The following is a 19751-nucleotide window of genomic DNA, read 5'->3' as shown; positions in this document are numbered from 1 at the left end:
ACATTAAGCGCATACCTTAGGCTGAACAATCTAAAGGTCCCTACAGTACAATCTGATAACTGCTGTGGGTTTCACACTGTGGCTATACTGTTGGGGCACACTGGAGCTTGTGACGTAAGTGCTCCATGTGTAATTTTAACAATTGTAACACTTTTCTTCAGTTTAATAACGTTTTGTTGTATATTCAATAAAATAACACATAATCCATGTGTACTTTTAACAATTGCAACTCTTGTCTTCAGTTTCTTCAGCCTTTGTTTAGATATACAATAACAGTACAGTACAAATTGCAGTACTTAATCAATGGTAACATATTTACATGTACCTATATATCGTAATATAAGCTGCTGACAGACAATCCTAAGGTTCTATCTGGGTTTTCATAACGACTGTACCTACTAGCGGCTACTCTATCAACGGGGATAGCTGCAGCTTCTACCCCAGTACGTTTTAAGGACCTATGTGATGTTTTGCTTCAATGCTGGTCACCGCAGCCACCTTTGTTAGTTGACATCTTTATTTGTGTTTCTATTACGGATTCCTGGGTTTACTTCTTTATTTAGGTGTCTAGGCTGGTGACCAAAGTTGAATTCTTTACTTGCGTTTCTGGACTGGTGAGCGAAGCTGAAATCTTTAGCTGAGTCTGTGGACTGGTGGGCGAAGCTGTATTCATTAGCTGAGTCTGTGGACTGGTGAGCGAAGCTGAAATCTTCAGCTGAGTTTTGGTCTGGTTGCCCAATATAACTTTTTTATTGAGTTTGTCAGCTGGGTCATTGGTCATGTTACCTAAGCTGACATCTACAACATGTGGGGGGTTACTTGCATTTTACTTTTTAGATCTACCGCGCGATGCATTTGACTTTTTAGATCTACCACACGATGCATTTGTGTTTGTGTTACCTTTGAACATCTGTAACAGCTGGGCAAGTTGTGGAATTGTACTAAGAACCGGTTCAACAATAATGGCATTGTTCCATTTGAAACACTGGTTGTGTGCCTGTATATAGAAAGGGCCATAGGGTCGAATGGTTGCGTTGAGTGTTCAACTCAATATCTTCATACTGCTCAGAGCCTAGTAATGTATCCCAGCTACTGTCAACGGAGGTATCTTCACTATTGAATCCGCACAGGTTGTAGATGTTGTGGAGTATCAACAGGTGTAGCCCAGCTACAAATGCTGTGCCTTCATTTTCCTTTATTGGCTTGACAGTTGTGTAGCTTTCCAACAACTTGGTTCTGACTGTGACTGGCAGGTAGCTAAGCAATTTCAACTGCTGCATTGTATTGTGAATTGTAGCTAACGCTTCGAAACCTCCCCGCACTGTGTCGCCTGTTTTCCAAGTGTATATGGTGTCAACCAGACACCCAATGAAATCCACTCTGAATCCAGTGTGAAATCTCCATATCCTTGCTGGTTGTATACATGTCATAGTGAACCCCAGCACCCGGAGAGCTATTATCTGGGCTCGTAAAAGGCACTGCATGACATGGTAAGCCATGGTTATGCTCTCAGTCTCAGAGAGGGTGGCAATGCCATAAACATGACCTAGATTCCACTCTCCTGCTGCCTCACCAACAAACATTCCTACAGTAGACATGGGTACAACCGGGATCCTCGCCAGCTGCAGGGTGAAAGTCCTGGGTACAAATGGGTGTACCTGAAGAGCGGTGTGCATGTCCAAGATAGTCTGTAGAAGATCTACCTTATCAGTAAACACCCTATGTACCAACAACCCGGTCACGTCTTGGATGGTGCAGGTAGCTCCCATGTAGAGAGTGAAAGAGCTTTTGACCATCAGCTGTTTATAAGCATCTTTCTTAGTCAATGTTGGGAACTCATTGGTTATTACATGTCTAAAGCCATTATGGGAAGGTGTTGATAGATTGACAGTGTGATACATATGTGGCATTGTCTTACAGCTGAGTGTAGTACAAGGAATCCTTTTATTGTAGACAAGATCCAAAGGGTAGCGCAGTAGGCTATTGTGACGTAATGTCGATTCAACTCCACACAGCCAGCTTACCTTATGATCCTGGGGATTGTACCGAGAAAGGCTTACCACTGGAGTCAGATCAGACTCCCCTCCCAACCTATTTCCTGTGGTGGATTTGTAAACCCACAACAAGGATCAGCTATGCAACTGTCTTTCATGTCAATGTTTACTATTGTGATATCCTTCAACCTAGATGTAGTCACACTTTCACATGTGACATTCACCATCTTACAGTATGGTGTGCATCCTAGTTGCTGCAGGGTTGATTCTTTAAAGCCTACTGATCTCCAACGTGAGTTGTCTTTGAAAAACCTAGGCAGGTCAAACAAATTTGATTTCAAAGTTTGGCCAGGGACAACTTCACATGTAGCGTTATACATAATTTCATATCCTTTCGATGTGGAATGGTGTGATAACTGTTGTCCCCACTGATTAAGCATATGTTGATTACTCTGCCTGACACCTGGTTGTTGGCATAGGGCTAACGCATCACAAAACATTTGGTCAGTAGACTTTTCACCTAGGGGATCAAACTGCATGTGTACTATGGGTTCCAGACCAAGAATGTCAGAGATGTCAGCATTTAACCCTTCTCTTACAAGTCTATTGAATGTATCCGGGTCATGAATGTACTGGTCCTTGAAACATTCCTGTAGAATGCAAGGTAAGTCTGGTGCCGTTCTGGGAGTTTCTTTCACCTGGTTGTAAAAGTAATTTGTGTTGCTGTATACCCCCTCAGAAATGACTGAGTGTTTGGTGTTTGACAGTGACCCGCTTACATCAGCCTGTGACCTCACTGTTGTTGCCATTGGTGTCATTATTCCAGCAAGGTCATGGTAGAATGGGTGAGTGGTGTCTGTGGTGCCTGCAGTAAAGTGTAAATCTGTTGAGATGTCATGTACATTATCATTCACAGTTTCTGGAGCAGAATGTACGTTGACAGTGGTCACATTACGGCTATCTTTATCCTTGTATTTATCTGGTACAGGTTTGCTAGGTAATGAACCTGAGGGGTTAGCAATGTCATGGTTACAATCTACACTTAGCTTTTGAAGGTACGTAAGCGCCCCAATGATACCATGGTTGGCTATCTTGTTAGGTGCATGTGGTAGTGGCTTGTTGTTTGGCCTCTTGTTATTTACTGCAATGCCAGACCCGCTCCATGAGGGCGTGTACTAAACCAATAACTGTAGCAGATATTGTATAACAAAAGCGACAGCAATCCCGTAATCATTTATTTGAATAGTGTCAGCTGATGTCTACAATGTGTTTTACTTTTAAATATATCTATATGTTTGTATAAGCATTGTCTGTTTATGTTAAAGCCATATAGATATGTCATCCACCTCAGATGAAGCTACTGTTTTCATTATAGCAATATATTAAAAGACTAAAGGATCTCTACTTGTGAGCTTCAGTTGTTTTCTGATTGAACCTCTAGCAGGGTGAGTGAGGTACTTGTGCTATATACTGTGGGTCAAACAACATAGATGATATATGTGTGTTCCTTTTGTAATGTGTGTACATTTGTAATATAAAACACATACAAATAAAGAAGTATACAAATTTGTAGAAAAAGTACATTTGTATAGCAATATAAAAACAGTCAAATTTTCATCACAAATAAAGAAGTATAAAAAGTACCGCATTGTCACATGGTTTTGCATTTACTCTACAACTATAAAAATAGGTTTAACATTGGTTGTGGTGAGGGCTTTCAGTGAAGGATCAACAAGGGGGAATACTCTACGCTGCCCTCCTGTGGACTCAGAAGTACACCACATAGCCAAGATTATCTGTATTTTTTTGTAAACAAAACAGCACCAGTGAAATTTGTAGGAGTCAAGGAACACATTGAACAATCTTGGCAGGTAGTCATTGTGACCAATCATCTTGTCAGTATTTGGTTTAGGTCGATTTCCAACGAGAACATGATCCCAGAAGTGAGATCCTGATAGTTCCCAGCTACCTCAGTTTGAAGCGGTGTAGGGAATAGTGGCCGTCTAGGCTCCAGGGGTGTTGGTTGCTTGTCAATGTCAGGTAGATTGGGGTGATTAAACAGTTGATGTGGTGGCATTTGTGGTTCTAGGAACACAGCCTGCTTTTGTGGAACATCCAACGACTTCATGGTTCTCTTCGTGGTGTTGCTGTTTACCTTGTTGATCCTTGTCCTCATGCATTTGGGTACACTTTGCTTTCAAGTGCTTTACGGGCTCTGCGCGTTGAATAATGTAGTCACATACACTATCCAAATCAAACATTCTGTTTTCAGAGTAAATTGGGATCGAGGTGCCTGTGGTGTCAGAAGACCGGGATGCGACATTGGACACCGATCTTTCCATGTCTATAATGCTGGGAATAGGCTCAGTTGTAGCATCATCTTTCCTGGGATCTATGCCAGGTTCAACAACAATAGATTTTGCTCTGAAACATATGACTGGGAAACGTCACAATCTTGGAAAGTGTTTGCGTATTCCACGTCGTTCAGCAGATCTGATTAAACCTGTAAAACAAAACATATATAAAATGTACAACTAAACCCAATTGAAAAGAACGTGATAGTTGTTTTCTGAGACATTCATAGATACATAAGTTTCAGATGTGATTGAACCCAGAGCAGCTGCAACCTCTTCTGATGTATCACAACTGGAATCAGTTATGATGCAAGGGTAGACCTGTACCCGGTTGCAGCAGAGTCAGCATCAGCTTGAACTGTAGAGCCAGGCACATTTCTAGATATTTCACACGCGGTGGATGCTCTACACGCCCCTTTGACTCACGCCCCTTTACATATACCACATTGGTATCCATAGCAGGTACCTCATCTCTAAACAGAGTCTTATTCCCACCAGAAGCACCTTCATCTGCATACAGGCAATTGTTCTCTGCATATGCAACCTCATCATTATCCGTACATGGACGTTTCATCTCTGAAAAAACTACATCCTTGGCTGTATATGGAGTATTGGTCTCTGCAGGATCAATGTACTCATTAGTAGAGCCTTCTTTTCTTCAGATTCAACCACCTCATCTGTAGACTGTGATTCAATGTCTATGGAAGCAACCTTTTCATCTGTAGACGGATCGCCAGTGGTTGCAGCGGAGACTCTCTCTGTATCAGTCTCAGAATAAACCCCTTCCCTCTCTGTATGCATTTGGGATCAGGCGTGGTAGATTGAAATGTTTCTGTGTCAGCATAGAGTGCTAACCCATAGTATGTACAATGGATTTCCAGGACGATGTGGTGAGATGGCAAACTATGGCTACAGCTCTACACCAGGGAGCTCTCAACCATTGTGATCCCTTTGAAACCACAGAGGACACACTAAGATATTTGTACAGCTACCGGGGTAAAACCCGGTCTTCTAGCAGTGGAACAGTGTCATGTGACCATAAAGACTTCTACTACCATACCACCGGGGCCACTTGGCCTAAGCAAGTTATTCCAGAATAGAGAGGCTGATAGTTGCATACTGTGCAGGCACATTACAATTACATTACAAAACGGACTTCGTAAGTACAAAAACATTGTGAGCAACAAAACTCCCCGGAGGACAGATCCAGAGAGCGAGTTAGATCTTATTCGCTTGAAGCACCTTGCTATTATGCACACGCCTTACTTTGTAATGTTGTTTTTGGAACTTGTGAAAGACAAAACTTGTCTAGACACAATATCGCCCATGTCTTTGGCAAGCTGAAAGAAGACAATAGTGAGTTACTCTGCCACCAAGATGATCCATTCAGGTTCCTAAAGCTATGGTGGAGATTTCAAGACAGGCGAAGTTCGAGGGAATTTAAAGTCTCTATCCCATCATACTTTGAGTTGATGACCGAGGACAATGTATGGAACCCCAGGATTGATACCTTTGCAGACAGGAAACCTGAACCTCTCTACACATTCTAGGGAAAAAACTGCTTCTGTCACAAAATATCACAAAGCAGTGTTTTGTCGAGTGATGAAATTGTGCATATGGCAGGCAAAATAAACAAACTGAGCCAAGGGGACTCTGCTACTTTCTCATTGAGCGTCTCCGTTCCAAGTGTGGAAGTGGAAGACATTCTCAATGCAACTATCAGGGCATGCAATGCTAGAAAGGCTATGTTATCTGATGGTGACCATGCACGTGGTACCGTACTGCAGCCTTGCAGCACCCTGCTTGCACCCTGGCTCGATTGTATCATTTTACAGGAGGTTAGCAGTGACAGCTCTGTGATGATGCATTTCGTCACCACTATTGATGCAGGATGGCAGCCCCTGAGCTCTTGGATGAACAACATGAGAGGCAGAGCACTCACTCAGCAGCTTGATTTTAAAATCATCAAGGTTTTCCTTGGGATACTTGGTGCCCTTAGAGACATCTGTATGATGTCGTTGATCCCTCCAAGAGACCTGTACACACAGAAACTCGCATCAGTGTTCTTTGTTCACAGTGAGAGCGGAGATGTATTGTCCACTTTGCCATTTGTTTCATTGTCAACAATGTATAGAGACTGTGACATTGAAAAGGACATGGACTCCTTTTATATGGCATGTGCTAGATTAGCACTGTGTACTTTGTACGCTCACATGGAGAGTGATGTTTGCATCGACAGACAATGGACTTTATTGATGGAGCGCTGGGGATCCAGAGGATCCTTTAACCCAGCAACAGATTCAATGGTGCAAGACCCAGTGGATTATTTGACTACTGTAAATATTCAAGGCACCTGGGAGCGGGTCTCGACTCTTATCAAAGCCTTTGCATTTTGCAAGGATGGCCTTGTAAATGGAAACATGTGGTCTACTCTGACACAAAACCAAGAAAGGTATAGGGATATGACAAAGGTAGATGTTCCCCAGGTGTGCTTAGGTGAAAAGGCAAGGACACCAGACGCTATAAAAGGTAGGCTACTGGCTCTGGGCTTCAAGGCGCCCTTGAGTGGTGGATGCATTATAGAATGCCTGCAAGAAGAAGAATCAGCTGTACTACGCAGTATAAGGCAGGGCTTCACTACTCCCAAGCCCGAGAACTGCCAGGGCCTTCTCAGTTCTGTAACTGCAAGGAAACCAACCAGGAACCGAACCATCATTCCATCCCAGGTGTTCAATTTCACCTAAGTTCTACTATATTCACTGTAGGCATCCTCCACAGTCACTCTGGTAACAGGTTCTCTGGTGTCATCCAGGTCTCTTTGAACAGCAAGGGTTAACACCTGTCTGTTGATGTATGCAGAGGCATCAAGTTGTAGTCCTACGTTGTCAGAAAGAGTCTTTACAGCACCCATCAACCTACACACATCTAACCCCTGTCCATAATGCAGCGTCTGTTCAAGGAATTGTAAATTATCCCCCAAATGTTTAGCTTGCTCTGTGTCGCCAAAGTGAGCAAGTAACTCGCTTCCAATCTGAGCTATCTCATTGTCTATGGTGTTCATGGCTGACGAGTTGAATAGTGCCACCCGGGGCCTGACGACCCAGCGCTCGGGAATCACTTCTCCTCCGTTATGGTTGGCAGGTGGCATAGGGACCACAATGTTGCAGGGGTCGAACTCAAGTATGGAAGCACGGTTCTTTATCTTACTATACCAGTCTCTACTCTGGGCTAGATACGCTAGCTTTCCTACAGGAATGGAGTTGGGATCGTTTCGCAACAAGGCGTTGACATGATTTTGAAGTCTAACCCTACGTTCTTGGGGGAACAGCTCTCTGGGGTTAGCTAGTCCGTGTAGGCTACGAAGAGCCTGATCCATCGTACTGGTGGAGGTAGGACGTTGATGGTGATCTTTGGGCAAACTGCTTGTAGTTGATGTCGTCGGAGTCGGTAGCAGAGAGGAGATGTGAGGGGTTAATTGATTCATGGCAGGCGCTGTGCAGCCAACTGTGAAGTTGAATCCTTCTGAGTTGCAGAAGGTCTTGTGTTCAGTGGAAGTGTCTCCGTTGCTACTGTGCTTCATCTGCACTCTGTCCACGTTCACTATGGGAATCCTATCCATGTGACCTCCTCCGAGGCGAATGTGGTTCATCTTCATATTGATTGAGCTGTCCTTGAAGCATGATTTATTGGTGAAAGGTAGGTCTTTGTCACCAATAGCATGCTGGGTTACCTGTTGCATAGAGAATTCGTAGGCCACACCAAGTTTAGATGTCTCGTTAGCCATGGTGTACACAGAGAACTCAGGGGTAATCTTTGTGTCTTTGTGGCTAACGATATGAGACCAAGTGATACCATTGGAGCTTCTCCTAGAGATGACTCGGAACATTGTCACCTACGATCATAACCTCTGGCTTATCGCTCCCCAGTATCCTACGAGCGTTTTCCAGTGCACAGACAAATGAGTCTGGCTGTGGGTTGAGCCGCACAATATCTTAGCACCTCAATGGTCCTAGTTAGCTCCAAGATGTGCTCACCCTATCCAACTCTCTTCTGATAAGATCTGTGGCCACAGAGGTCACTGTAACGCTCAGGAGACTTCCGAATTGCATCGTTACCACCTTGGACATATGCTGGAACACTTGGCTCTACTCTCTAGTCTGCACTCTATTGTTGATTGTGTCGTAGGTTCCATGCTGAGCCTCCCGCTGGTCAGTAATCCTGTAGCGGCGGCAAAATGTCATACCCGTTGGTACTGCTTAGTCGGGGACAAGCATCTTGTAAACAAAACCAGCAAGTAGGCGACTTGTATATGTTGTGTGAAAAGGGTAACTCCCATGTGAGCCACAACAGTGGCTTCGGCTGATATTGAGGTGTTGGTGGCAGAGGCTCTGATGATCCTATCAGTGATATACTCAGCAAACGTCATATTGGGGGAAACGAGGAAGTTTGGTGCTTTCATCAAACGTGCTACAGTTTCCAGAGGTTTCAGCGTGTAGCTGCTCGGGTCCATTGTTACTACACTCATGATGAGGGCAATATCCTCAGCTTTATACTAGATTCCACTAAACAGATCTACAGGCATTTGTCTTTAAGCAGTAGCAGCTATATGGCACCTCTCAACACTTGCAAAACAGCGTTTAGTGTTAAGATTTCTATTTTCAGTTACAGTGTCTTGGGTGTAACGCATACCATTGCGGAAAGTCTTATGTTGCCTCCTGACTTGCAATCCGTTACATGTTCCGTGGAGCGTCTCATCTCATCTGAAAACTTTTCATGGTACATTAGAAAAGTTGACTCCTCACCGTGTCGCCTCAGTAGTGTTTCCGCGACAATAACGTCTGTGGTAACGTCAATGGCATTTATTTTGATATTGGACTGCTTAACCAGACGCACCCGTACCACTTTGTCTGTTTCTTCATCGCTCTCGTCGCTCTCGTCGCTCTCCTCTTGTTAGTAATGGTAATAACCAGCGGCTGGTTTAAGGTTGCTCAGGCTCTGCATGTTGCTACAACAGACAGCATAAGACACTAAACAGCATAAATAACATATTGGAGACTCAACTTATGTACTGCAAAGTTTGTACGTAAACGAGAAAGTACCACTGTATACTATACATCAAGGCAAGAAAAGGTAGGATAGAATAGTTTTCTTGCCTCTATTGGACCGTAAAGGAAATGGCAAGATCTGCGACGAGCTCGTTCGGAGAACAGCTATCCTGTTGTGAGAAGGAGCTAGCTGAGGCTGCTTTGGAAGACAGAGGGGGTGCCTATGCATTAGCCATGTTCAGGAAAAGAATGGACGCGGTCAGACAATGTTGACTACGCACATTACGGTCTGATTCCCATCCATAGAGACTCCTGGGTGTACGTCAGCGACGATACACAGCTTGCCATAGCAATAGAGAAGATTGTCAATACATTCAGCCCAGCTCTCTCTGTGGAATTGCTGCTTTACAACGGCAGTAACAGCGAGAGTGCCACTTGCTTGGTGCGGTACCTGATCAATTACTACTCCTCCAACCACCTGTGTGAACACATGAAAACAACCCTGAGGAACATGATTCGCTGGACTGTGTTGGTTGGCTTTGTGCCCTGTGTGTTCTTGCCTTGGAAGAAACTCAGAGCTCTCAGCATGGGTCTTTCGGGTAAGGCAACTGTAACCAACCTAGTATCTTCCAACCCGGCAGTCCACAGGGTGCTTACATGGAGTCTTGCTACGATGAAAAGGACGATGACGACATGTATAACCAAAGTAAACGGAATAGAATTGAGAGGACCATGAGACAACAAAGCTCTTGTCACACAACCGTGGGGGGGCAATTAGGCAGGGGTAGTAACAAACAGCAAAGACAGTGTTTCAGGACTGTAGTGGACGCCACTTCCGAAGCGGTGCAGGAGCGCGAGGCTCAGGAGAGGGCTCTGCCTTCAGTGTTGGATGTTCCCCTCGATAAACTTGCTGACACCCTCAAACTGCTCCTGTTGAGATGCACATGTAGCTCCACCAGCTTTGCCTAGTACCTTAGGAAGGTCCTGTGACACGTTCATTACTTTTTGAGAGTTGATAGACATCGACGAGAACAGTTGATGTCTGGTTTCCTCTCCTGCAACGTTTACGGAGGAGAAAAAAGAAAGGTGTGTGGAAATGTTTCTTAGAGTCCTTCATTAGGATTACAACTGTCAAAGGGTTTTCAACTCCATATATGTAACATGTCAGGTTCTCGATGCTAACCGTGAAGTATTTAGTTGAAACCATGCATGTTCCCTGCGATAAGCAAATGATCTCAAACACACCCCTGAAGTACGGCTGTAGCAAGTACTTGGCGTTGGATGTGTAGTTTGCGCTACGACTGGGGTTGGAAAATAATTCTATGCAGGTGTTTTTATAGCCATGTTGGGAGCACAGTCTCTTCTTGTCTGAGACGAACCTCAGTCTGCTAAGGAGCTTTGTTTTAGTTGGACTGTATCTGAGCGTACTTTCGAAGGCGTTTGGATACTACAGTTGCACTGAACTTTTGATTGCCAACCGTGTTTACGTGTAAGACATGGAGGAGAACGTGATCTTCCAACTCCACTATGCAGCTACCTTCAGTCCTTAGCGTTTCATTTGTTCCTTGGGGACAGGCTACAGAGATGCGGTGTGAAATAGACTTCGGTCGACTGACGATATTCGGGTTAAACTCTCCATGGTTCCGGTTTATAAAGCCAGTCAAGGTTTCCCTTGTTGCATTCGATGTCAAGGATCCACAGGGCCCCCAGCCAGTAAATACGGGACACTCGAGACTCATACAGTTGGTTGGAGGCTGTGAGTCTGTATCTAGAATGGCTCCGTTTAGACTTTGGTTCTGAGCAGAGTGGAAGAACCGGACACTTTCTTGGGTAAGATGCACTCTGTCCTCTGCATCGTTCCTTGCGCTGTGAGATGGGTCATGTTTGCCGTGGACAAATAATGCAGCCCTAAGCTCCGCCGGACACAGATTTAGGGAGTCTTGAGGTTTAGTGAAGAACAGTTCCAAATTGCACAGCAGGAGTTTCCGATTGCCGGCATATAGCAACTCTACAGCGATCTTGGTTTCAGCTGAGACATCAGTTCGGAAGGGGGTGTTGTCGAGAGGTTCTCTATTAGGTATACTAGTGCTCTAATTTCGAATTCAGCAACCTCCCCTCTAAAGTCCCTAGATCCTGTCAGACGCACCAGTAAAGCCTGCGCGGCAGCCTTGGCACGGTCATGACATTCTGACAATAAGCACAGCCTGCAGTACACAGGTATTAACTTTCCCAGGAACTTAACCACCGTAGGACCGCTGGGTTGTAGGATACCAAACGTTCCATGGGCGCCTTGTTCAAAGTGGACGTATGCTCGAGCTCTAGGAGACCAAACGTTAGGCCCAGAGATAAGCTCTCGGTGCTTCACCATACACTCTATTAAGGCTTCACTTCAGAGCTGGCTGTCGGTGGAAGTGTTGCATTCCAGCTCAGACATTAGATAGTCAACAAAGATGTCGAACCTTATTATGTCAACGTGCGGACCGGGGCACCTGGCATCCGAGTTAGGCAAAGGTACCCCCGAACTGTTCTTCGTGGCAACTGCCATTAAAGCCTGTTATGGCAAATTGCCTTGTAGTATGGACCCAAGCGTTGAGACGGTGTGGTGGCAGGAGAATGATCTTTCACACAATAAGAGACAAAGAGTGAACTCCGAAAGGATAGACTCTGTGCCTACACAGCAAAATGGTGAAACTATAGACTCTAACTACAGGAAGCTATACTGTGAACATAGAAATAGAGCGCTCTCAGACATCACAGTGGAGAGGCAGACTACCACAGGGCAACAGAGGAGTTTGCTAGACTTGAGTCTCGGAGTAAAATGAGGGTCCCGAGAGTGTACAAGGGCAATTTGGGGAGTACAATCAGAAGCATGGAGAATCGATTTATTTTCACTGTGAGAGAGGACTTGCACACCATAGGGTGCGCTTACAGGCAGATGATGGTTACAGTTGAACTGTTACACCTAAACATGCTCCATTTCATATATTTATAAAGTTTTAGAATAGTATGCTATTTCACGTCAAGCGTTTGTGACCTTCTGTATGTGTAATAAAGAAAGTGGATAATGTGGCAGTCTGAATTTTTTTATTTCATTATTAAACACAACATGGCATTAGAAACATATTAGGGTACATAAAAAAACAATCACTCTCTACATGTTCATCACACAACCCAACCCTCAGTCAGTCATCGAACCCAAAGTCCACATCGGTGTCAAATATTGTCAGTTCGCTGTCAACCTTGACATTGTTACTCTCTTCTTCTTCTTCTTTGTCTCACAGGGGTAAGGTTACCTTCCTCTCTAGTTCGTTTCCCGCTGACCCAATTGTCAGAGACATAGTTGTTCCACTCTGATGATGTAGAACAAGATGCTGCAGAATTATAGGAGGATTCCTCGTGTCCAATCACCTCGATGTTGTTATTCTTTAGAGCAGCCACAAGCAAGGTAAACTCCTTGCTCAGGGACGATCATCTTGATACGGTTGATATCTATCCTTGGTAACAGACAGGAAACACCTCTCTTGATCCTCTCCACCATGTCATTGATCGTGGAGTTCTTGTCAACCGTTAGAGAGCTGAACTCTGTACCCACGGGTGAAAGTTACAGATCGGTGTCGACACATCTGTTGCTGAAAAACTTCACAGGTTAGTGACAACCCTGCTTACACAGCTTCATAGAGCCGTAGCTGTTGCTGTTGTTGGAGAATGTCCTCATGCTTGACATGATCATCATTGGTGCGTGGATCATAATAATATGCCATTTAGCAGACGCTTTTATCCAAAGCGACTTACAGTCATGCGTGCATACATTTTTTTTTTTTTTTTTTGTGTATGGGTGGTCCCGGGGATCGAACCCACTACCTTGGCGTTACAAGCGCCGTGCTCTACCAGCTGAGCTACAGAGGACCACATGTACTGTGCATTGGCAAACAGTGAGGCAACTGGCATGATGCCCATCTCGCTCATGAACAGTAGGACATGTTCTTCTCCTTCATGATCCTCACGACCTCTTTTTGTGTGTCACCAATCATATTTAGCGACCTGTGTATGTAATCTGGGAGACGGCTATTTCCAGGTTGCAACCACTCCATAGAGTCAAGGTCTTGAACGTTTCTACCTGTCATACCTGTGTTACAGAAGGCTTGTCCAGTCATCTTCAGCAAGGAGGCGTAAGAGGCTTCAAACACGTTGGTGCTATCTTCATCCTTTCCGTGTCTGAACTTCCCAGCCATAGATATCGACATTAGACGTTTGCACAGGTTAGCCTCTTGGAAGAAAAAATTTGCCGGGCCACCTCTGTGCAGAGAAACCCCATGACCTTCATCACAGTTTGTCTTATGGTGATGGCCAGGGTCAAAGTGCACATTGGCAAGGCTCCATTGGAAACGGTTAGCTGATACTTGCTGCCGCTGGTCAGTTTCTCCTCAAGGACCAGGTTGTTGTACCTGGGATCGCTCATGGCAACCTCTATGAATTCGCCCGTGTTGAATCTGTGGTGATAACGGCCGTAGAAGAATGTATCGGTTGCAATTTTCCTAACCCCAAAGAGCTTGTAAGCAGTAGACAGCATGCTGTGTAAACTGCTATTGACTTTGGCCGTAGAGTCACGACTCTGGGCGAAGGTCAGCATAGTAGTCATTGTGGTATTAGTCGACATGCCAAGATTAACTGAGGTGAACGACCCCAACCTAGACTGATTCTGAGCGGGTTTCTTGTCTTAGGGGCCAGTGAAAACTTTACCAAAGGTGAGAACTTTGCCTTTGTCTTGCCCGGCAAACCCTACCCCGGTTGTGTACAGGTGACTTTCTGACATCTTACTCAGTTCCGTCATCAATAAAAATAATATAATATGCCATTTAGCAGACGCACTTATCCAAAGCGACTTACAGTCATGTGCGCATACATTTTTACGTTTGGGTGGTCCCGGGGATCGAACCCACTACCCTGGCATTACACTAAGCGCCACGCTATACCAATTGAGCTACAGAGGACCATCAGGTTTGCACTCTGGTGACGAACCGCATCTGAGAACTTTGGCATAGAATGGTAGTCAGTACGGTCTCAGTGAAGTCACTGTTTGCATGACATGGTAGCATGTTGGAGATGGTTCCAAATACAACGTAAGCCATTATGTAATCTGACATCAGTTAGGAGCAGATCCTCAGGGCCTTATTCCCAGTCAGTCCTCCCATCATTTTCGGAGCAGAATCCTTAACCATGATCAATCCTGTCGCCATCTGAGGTGCAACGAACCAAAGCTTTTTGCCCTTCCTCTCTATGAGCTTGCACCCCTGCTGTACACTGCGATCGGTCCAGAGGAGACTCATATCCATCCCGTTTGACACGTCGCACCCCTTAGCTTCGAGTTCGTATCCCGTGAACAGCCTGTAATATTTCAATCCATCATCGGGATCCTCAGCTATGTTGGTGTCACCTTTCCTATTTCTCTTACCCGATTGTTGATCATAGTATGGAATGAACATGGGCTTCATCAGAGTTGCAGCACACAAGGGGTCGCCGAAATTTACCTCTAAGGACAGTGCGGATGCAACACTCATGATGGTAGCAAGGTCCTTCTCCTCCATGCAACTGCTCACAAATATAGCTAGCAGCTGAATCAGGTAAAGGAACAGCGTGTGCTGGGGCTCCTCGCCGCGTTGCCACATTACATCGCCATCGCGCAACTCATTGACATCGAACAACTCCAGTAAGTTTCGCAGCAAAGACACAATCTGACATGCTTTGGTTTTGTGGAAATTTATAAACACACTTGGGTGTGCATCATCCCCACTGTCACGGTTTCGGCCGAGGCTGCCTCTCTTCCTTGCTCGGGCAGGCTTCGGTGTTCGTCGTCTCCGGAATACTAGCTGCCACCGTTGTATGTTTCTATGTTCGTTTGGTCTTGTCTGGAATTGTACACCTGTTGTCGTTTAGCGTCATTAGTGTCCTATAAGTTCTCGTTGTGTTTGTCAGGTGTTGTGTGTGATTGTTTCGCTGTCGTGTTTGTGCTCTACAGTATACCGTTTGCTCTTTGTAGCTTTCCTCCTCTGTTAAGGAGAGTATTTATCGCACATGTTTAGTGCGCCCTTTTGTTTACGCCTGCGTGCGGAGTTTCTCGCCTCAGGGCTTTTGGCTCGTGTATTTGTTTGTGCCTTCACTAAAGTCTTTTGGACTTACTTTCTGCGTCCTGCGCCTGATTCCAGCACCACACCCACCTACAGCACCTACTGACAGAATCACACTCCATTCTGAATGGAATCAGCAGGAGCCGCAGCAGCACAGGAGACGTTGGAGGATCGGGTCCGGGAGCAGAATGACCAGATCCTGCGGATCGGGACCGCCCTGCAGGATGTTATCAACACACTCCAACGCTGGGAGACCCGAGGGACACCCCCAACTCCACCTTCCCTGCCATCACCATCAGCCAGTCAGCCCATTCCCGCTCCGGAACCCAGGGGAATTCGACTCTCGCTCCCGTGGGCCTACGATGGGACCGCTGCCGGGTGTCAGGGCTTCCTTCTCCAGGTGGAGCTTTACCTGGCCACCGTGCACCCGGCGCCCTCGGGACACGAGAGCGTGTCCGCCCTCATCTCCTGCCTTTCCAGCAAGGCGTTAGAATGGGCCAACGCCGAGTGGAGGAGGATAGACGCTACCACCATCACATACGCTGAGTTCTCCCGCCACTTCAGGGCGGTGTTTGACCATCCACCGGAGGGGAAAGCGGCGGGGGAGCGTCTGTTCTGCCTCCGGCAGGGGAAGAGGAGTGCCCAGGAGTTCGCGTTAGAATTCCGTACTCTAGCGGCGGATGCAGGGTGGAATGAGCGGGCCCTCATCGATCACTACCGCTGTAGTCTACGTGAGGACGTCCGTCGGGAGCTGGCCTGTCGGGACACCAGTCTCTCTTTCGACCAGTTAGTCGACATGTCCATCAGGCTGGACACCCTGCTGGCTACCCGCGGACGTCCCGAGGGAGGTCCGTCCATTTCACCCTCCAGCGCCTCCGAGCCGAGCCCCATGGAGCTTGGGGGCGCTGGCGCTAGAGAGAGGAGGGGTCGGAGTACGAGGGGGCCCGTCTCCTGCACCAACTGTGGTCGTGGAGGACACACCGCGGCTAGGTGCTGGGGATGGCCTCCTAGGGGAGAAGACGACAGGCCCCGCACTGGGGAGTCCTTCCAGGTGAGTAGGCGCCCCACTCACCCAGAGCTCTCTGTTGCGCACTTCTGTATACCTGTGCGTTTTCCACAGGTAGCACCTCATTCCCAGCATAAGGCGCTGGTAGATTCAGGCGCGGCTGGGAATTTTGTTGATAGGAAATTTTGTTTAGATTTAGGGATTCCCCTTCTTCCTGTTGACGTCCCATTCCCCGTTCATGCCCTAGATAGCCGTCCGTTGGGATCGGGCTTGATCAGGGAGGTCACGGCGCCACTTAGGATGTGTGCGCAGGGGGGTCATCAGGAGATGATCCAGCTATTTCTGATCGACTCGCCTGCGTATCCGGTGGTGCTGGGCATGCCCTGGTTGAGTATCCATAACCCGTCTATTTCGTGGCAGGAGAGGGCTCTGATGGAGTGGTCTGACCAGTGTGTGGGTCGATGTTTAGGCGTTTCCGTAGGGGCTACCTCGGTGGAGAGTCCAAACCAGGTGCCCGCATTGCACGTTCCCCCTGAGTATGGGGATTTGGCTATTGTGTTCAGTAAGTCGAGGGCGACGCAGTTGCCTCCCCATAGGCAGGGAGATTGTGCGATAGACCTCCAGGCAGGAGCTGCGCTCCCACGGAGCCATGTGTATCCTCTGTCTCAGGAGGAGAAGAGAGCTATGGAGACTTACATAGACGAATCTCTGAGACAAGGATACATACGGCCCTCCACTTCCCCTGCGTCCTCGAGTTTCTTTTTTGTGAAGAAAAAGGATGGAGGGTTACGCCCGTGCATTGATTACCGTAGTCTCAATCAGATCACGGTGAAGTACAGTTATCCACTTCCGCTGATTGCGACCATGACGGAGTCATTGCACGGGGCGCGTTTCTTCACTAAATTAGATCTCAGGAGCGCGTACAACTTGGTGCGCATTAGGGGGGGCGATGAATGGAAGACAGCCTTTAGTACCACCTCGGGCCATTACGAGTATCTTGTCATGCCATACGGGTTGATGAACGCTCCTTCAGTTTTCCAATCATTCGTGGATGAGATATTCAGGGACATGCAGGGGCAGGGGGTGGTCGTGTACATAGATGACATTCTCGTGTACTCGTCTACCCGAGTCGAGCATTTGGGAGGCTGAAGGACCTGTTTACCTCGGCTCCGGTGCTGGCGCATCCGGATCCCTCTTTACCATTTCAGGTAGAGGTGGACGCGTCAGAGGCCGGCAGAGGTGGGACAAAGTCATTGTTATGCAAGTCACAAGTAAGTCTCAAGTCTTTGCCCTCGAGTCCCGAGTCAAGTCGAGTCAAAGATGAGGCAAGTCCCAAGTCGAGTCAAAAGTCAAAGCCGTCAAGTCTCAAGTCGAGTCCAAAGTCCTACCATTTTAGTTTCGAGTCATTTCAAGTCCTCTTACCACAGAAATAAAATGTATACAAATCATGTATGTCTGTAAGATTTGTATTTATTTAAACCTTTTTATACAATAACATTAATCAAATACAGCAAAAAACATAACATTTAATTTTCACAAAAAAAATGCTTGTATTTGAACAGCATATTGCACTAGAACAATGCAGAGAGAGAGAGAGAGAGAGAGAGAGAGAGAGAGAGAGAGAGAGAGAGAGAGAGAGAGAGAGAGAGAGAGAGAGAGAGAGAGAGAGAGAGAGAGAGAGAGAGAGAGAGAGAGAGAGAGAGAGAGAGAGAGAGAGAGAGAGAGAGAGAGAGAGAGAGAAAATGGTTTACGGGGAAGGACAAACACCAAAGCTCTGGAAGTAAAAACAGTGTGGGAACCTGCACTGCAAATGAACAGATCTTACTCCATGTGAAACTCCTACCACAGGAGAGAGAGAGCTGTGTGGACAGGTGATGAGCAGAGAGTGAGTGTGTGTGCGCGCATGCGTGCTGTGGACAGGTGGAGGGAGGCCCCTATACTGCATTGCATTTGCAAAAGATCAAATTGGCCAAAAGTCTGTCAGTCATTTGTGCACGATGGGGACGCAGAATGATGCCACCATGGCTGAAAACTCGCTCCACTGGAGCACTAGAAGCAGGCACTGCCAAGACTCGGATGGCTACTTGAAAGAGTGAAGGAAGAGTCTTACTGTTCAGTGCCCAGAACAAAAGGGCATTCTGTCCTTCTGCCATGTCAATGTAGTGACTTAGCTGTACTGCTGGTGGGGTCCCAACATCCCTTTTCTGCCTCTTATGGTATGCAGCAAACAGCCCTTCTCCTTCCATGTCCTCTAGTTCTTCTTCAGCAGGCACCGGCACAGGCTGCTCTGTCTCTGCAGCATCTTGCAGGATCAATTCTAAAAATAAAAATAAAAACGTGTCACAACAGCAGAAACAAAAGAGCCCTTATTTCTGATGTTGATGATACTGTTCAAGACTGAAATTTTTTATTATTGTTAAAGTCAGATTAATATCACATTAGATCCTATATTAGATTAAGATCAAATTATTGTACGTTGCATTTAAGTTGCATTGCAAGTCAATAATATTTACCTTTAACTCGTTGTGCCACCTCTGCCTTGATGTCACGGTTGACCAGCACATGGGGCTCAATCCACAGCAGACAAAAGGCTGGATCCAAGGCAGCTGCTTTCAGGTAGACTGTGTCTGAAAAGGGGGCAGTGATCCCTTCTTGAGACTGGGCCATTTTTACATTAATGAAGATCCCAAGAAATCTTTTTTTCAGGGATGCCTGCAGACCTCTGACCAGGCCACTCAGGAAACGAACTTGAGGCTTCAGCTTCTCAAGATGGTGATTGAGGGACAAGATGGATGGAACAACTGCACTGATTGTAATGACTTTCTCCCCCTGTGTCAAATCAGTTGCTTCTCCGAACGGTTTTAAGATGTCCACCAACTCCTTCAGCAGATTCCACTCTCGTGGTGTGAATGACAGTTCTTTATGCCCGGCCTTCTCAAGAACTGCGCAGAGCTTTTGCTGATCACAATGAAGGACTGCTTTTACCTGCCGCAGTGTGGAATTCCACCTCGTGCTCACTGCAGCAGGGATGCCTCTGTGCTCCCCAAATTCACCATCGAAGATGTCTTTAAACGTTGTGCTTGTGTGGAGCAGGGAGCTAAGTTTTGATAACTTGGAGAGAGAAGGACATGCCGCTTTTGTTTCTTTCAAACCGTCTCCCACAACCAGCTGCAATGTGTGTGCAAAACACTGCAGGCGCTGTTTCTTTGCCATAGCAGCATCGACGG

Source organism: Coregonus lavaretus, assembly GCF_964263955.1.
Source record: "Coregonus lavaretus genome assembly, chromosome: 6".
Taxonomy (NCBI): Eukaryota; Metazoa; Chordata; class Actinopteri; order Salmoniformes; family Salmonidae; genus Coregonus; species Coregonus lavaretus.
This window is presented reverse-complemented; position numbering follows the sequence as displayed.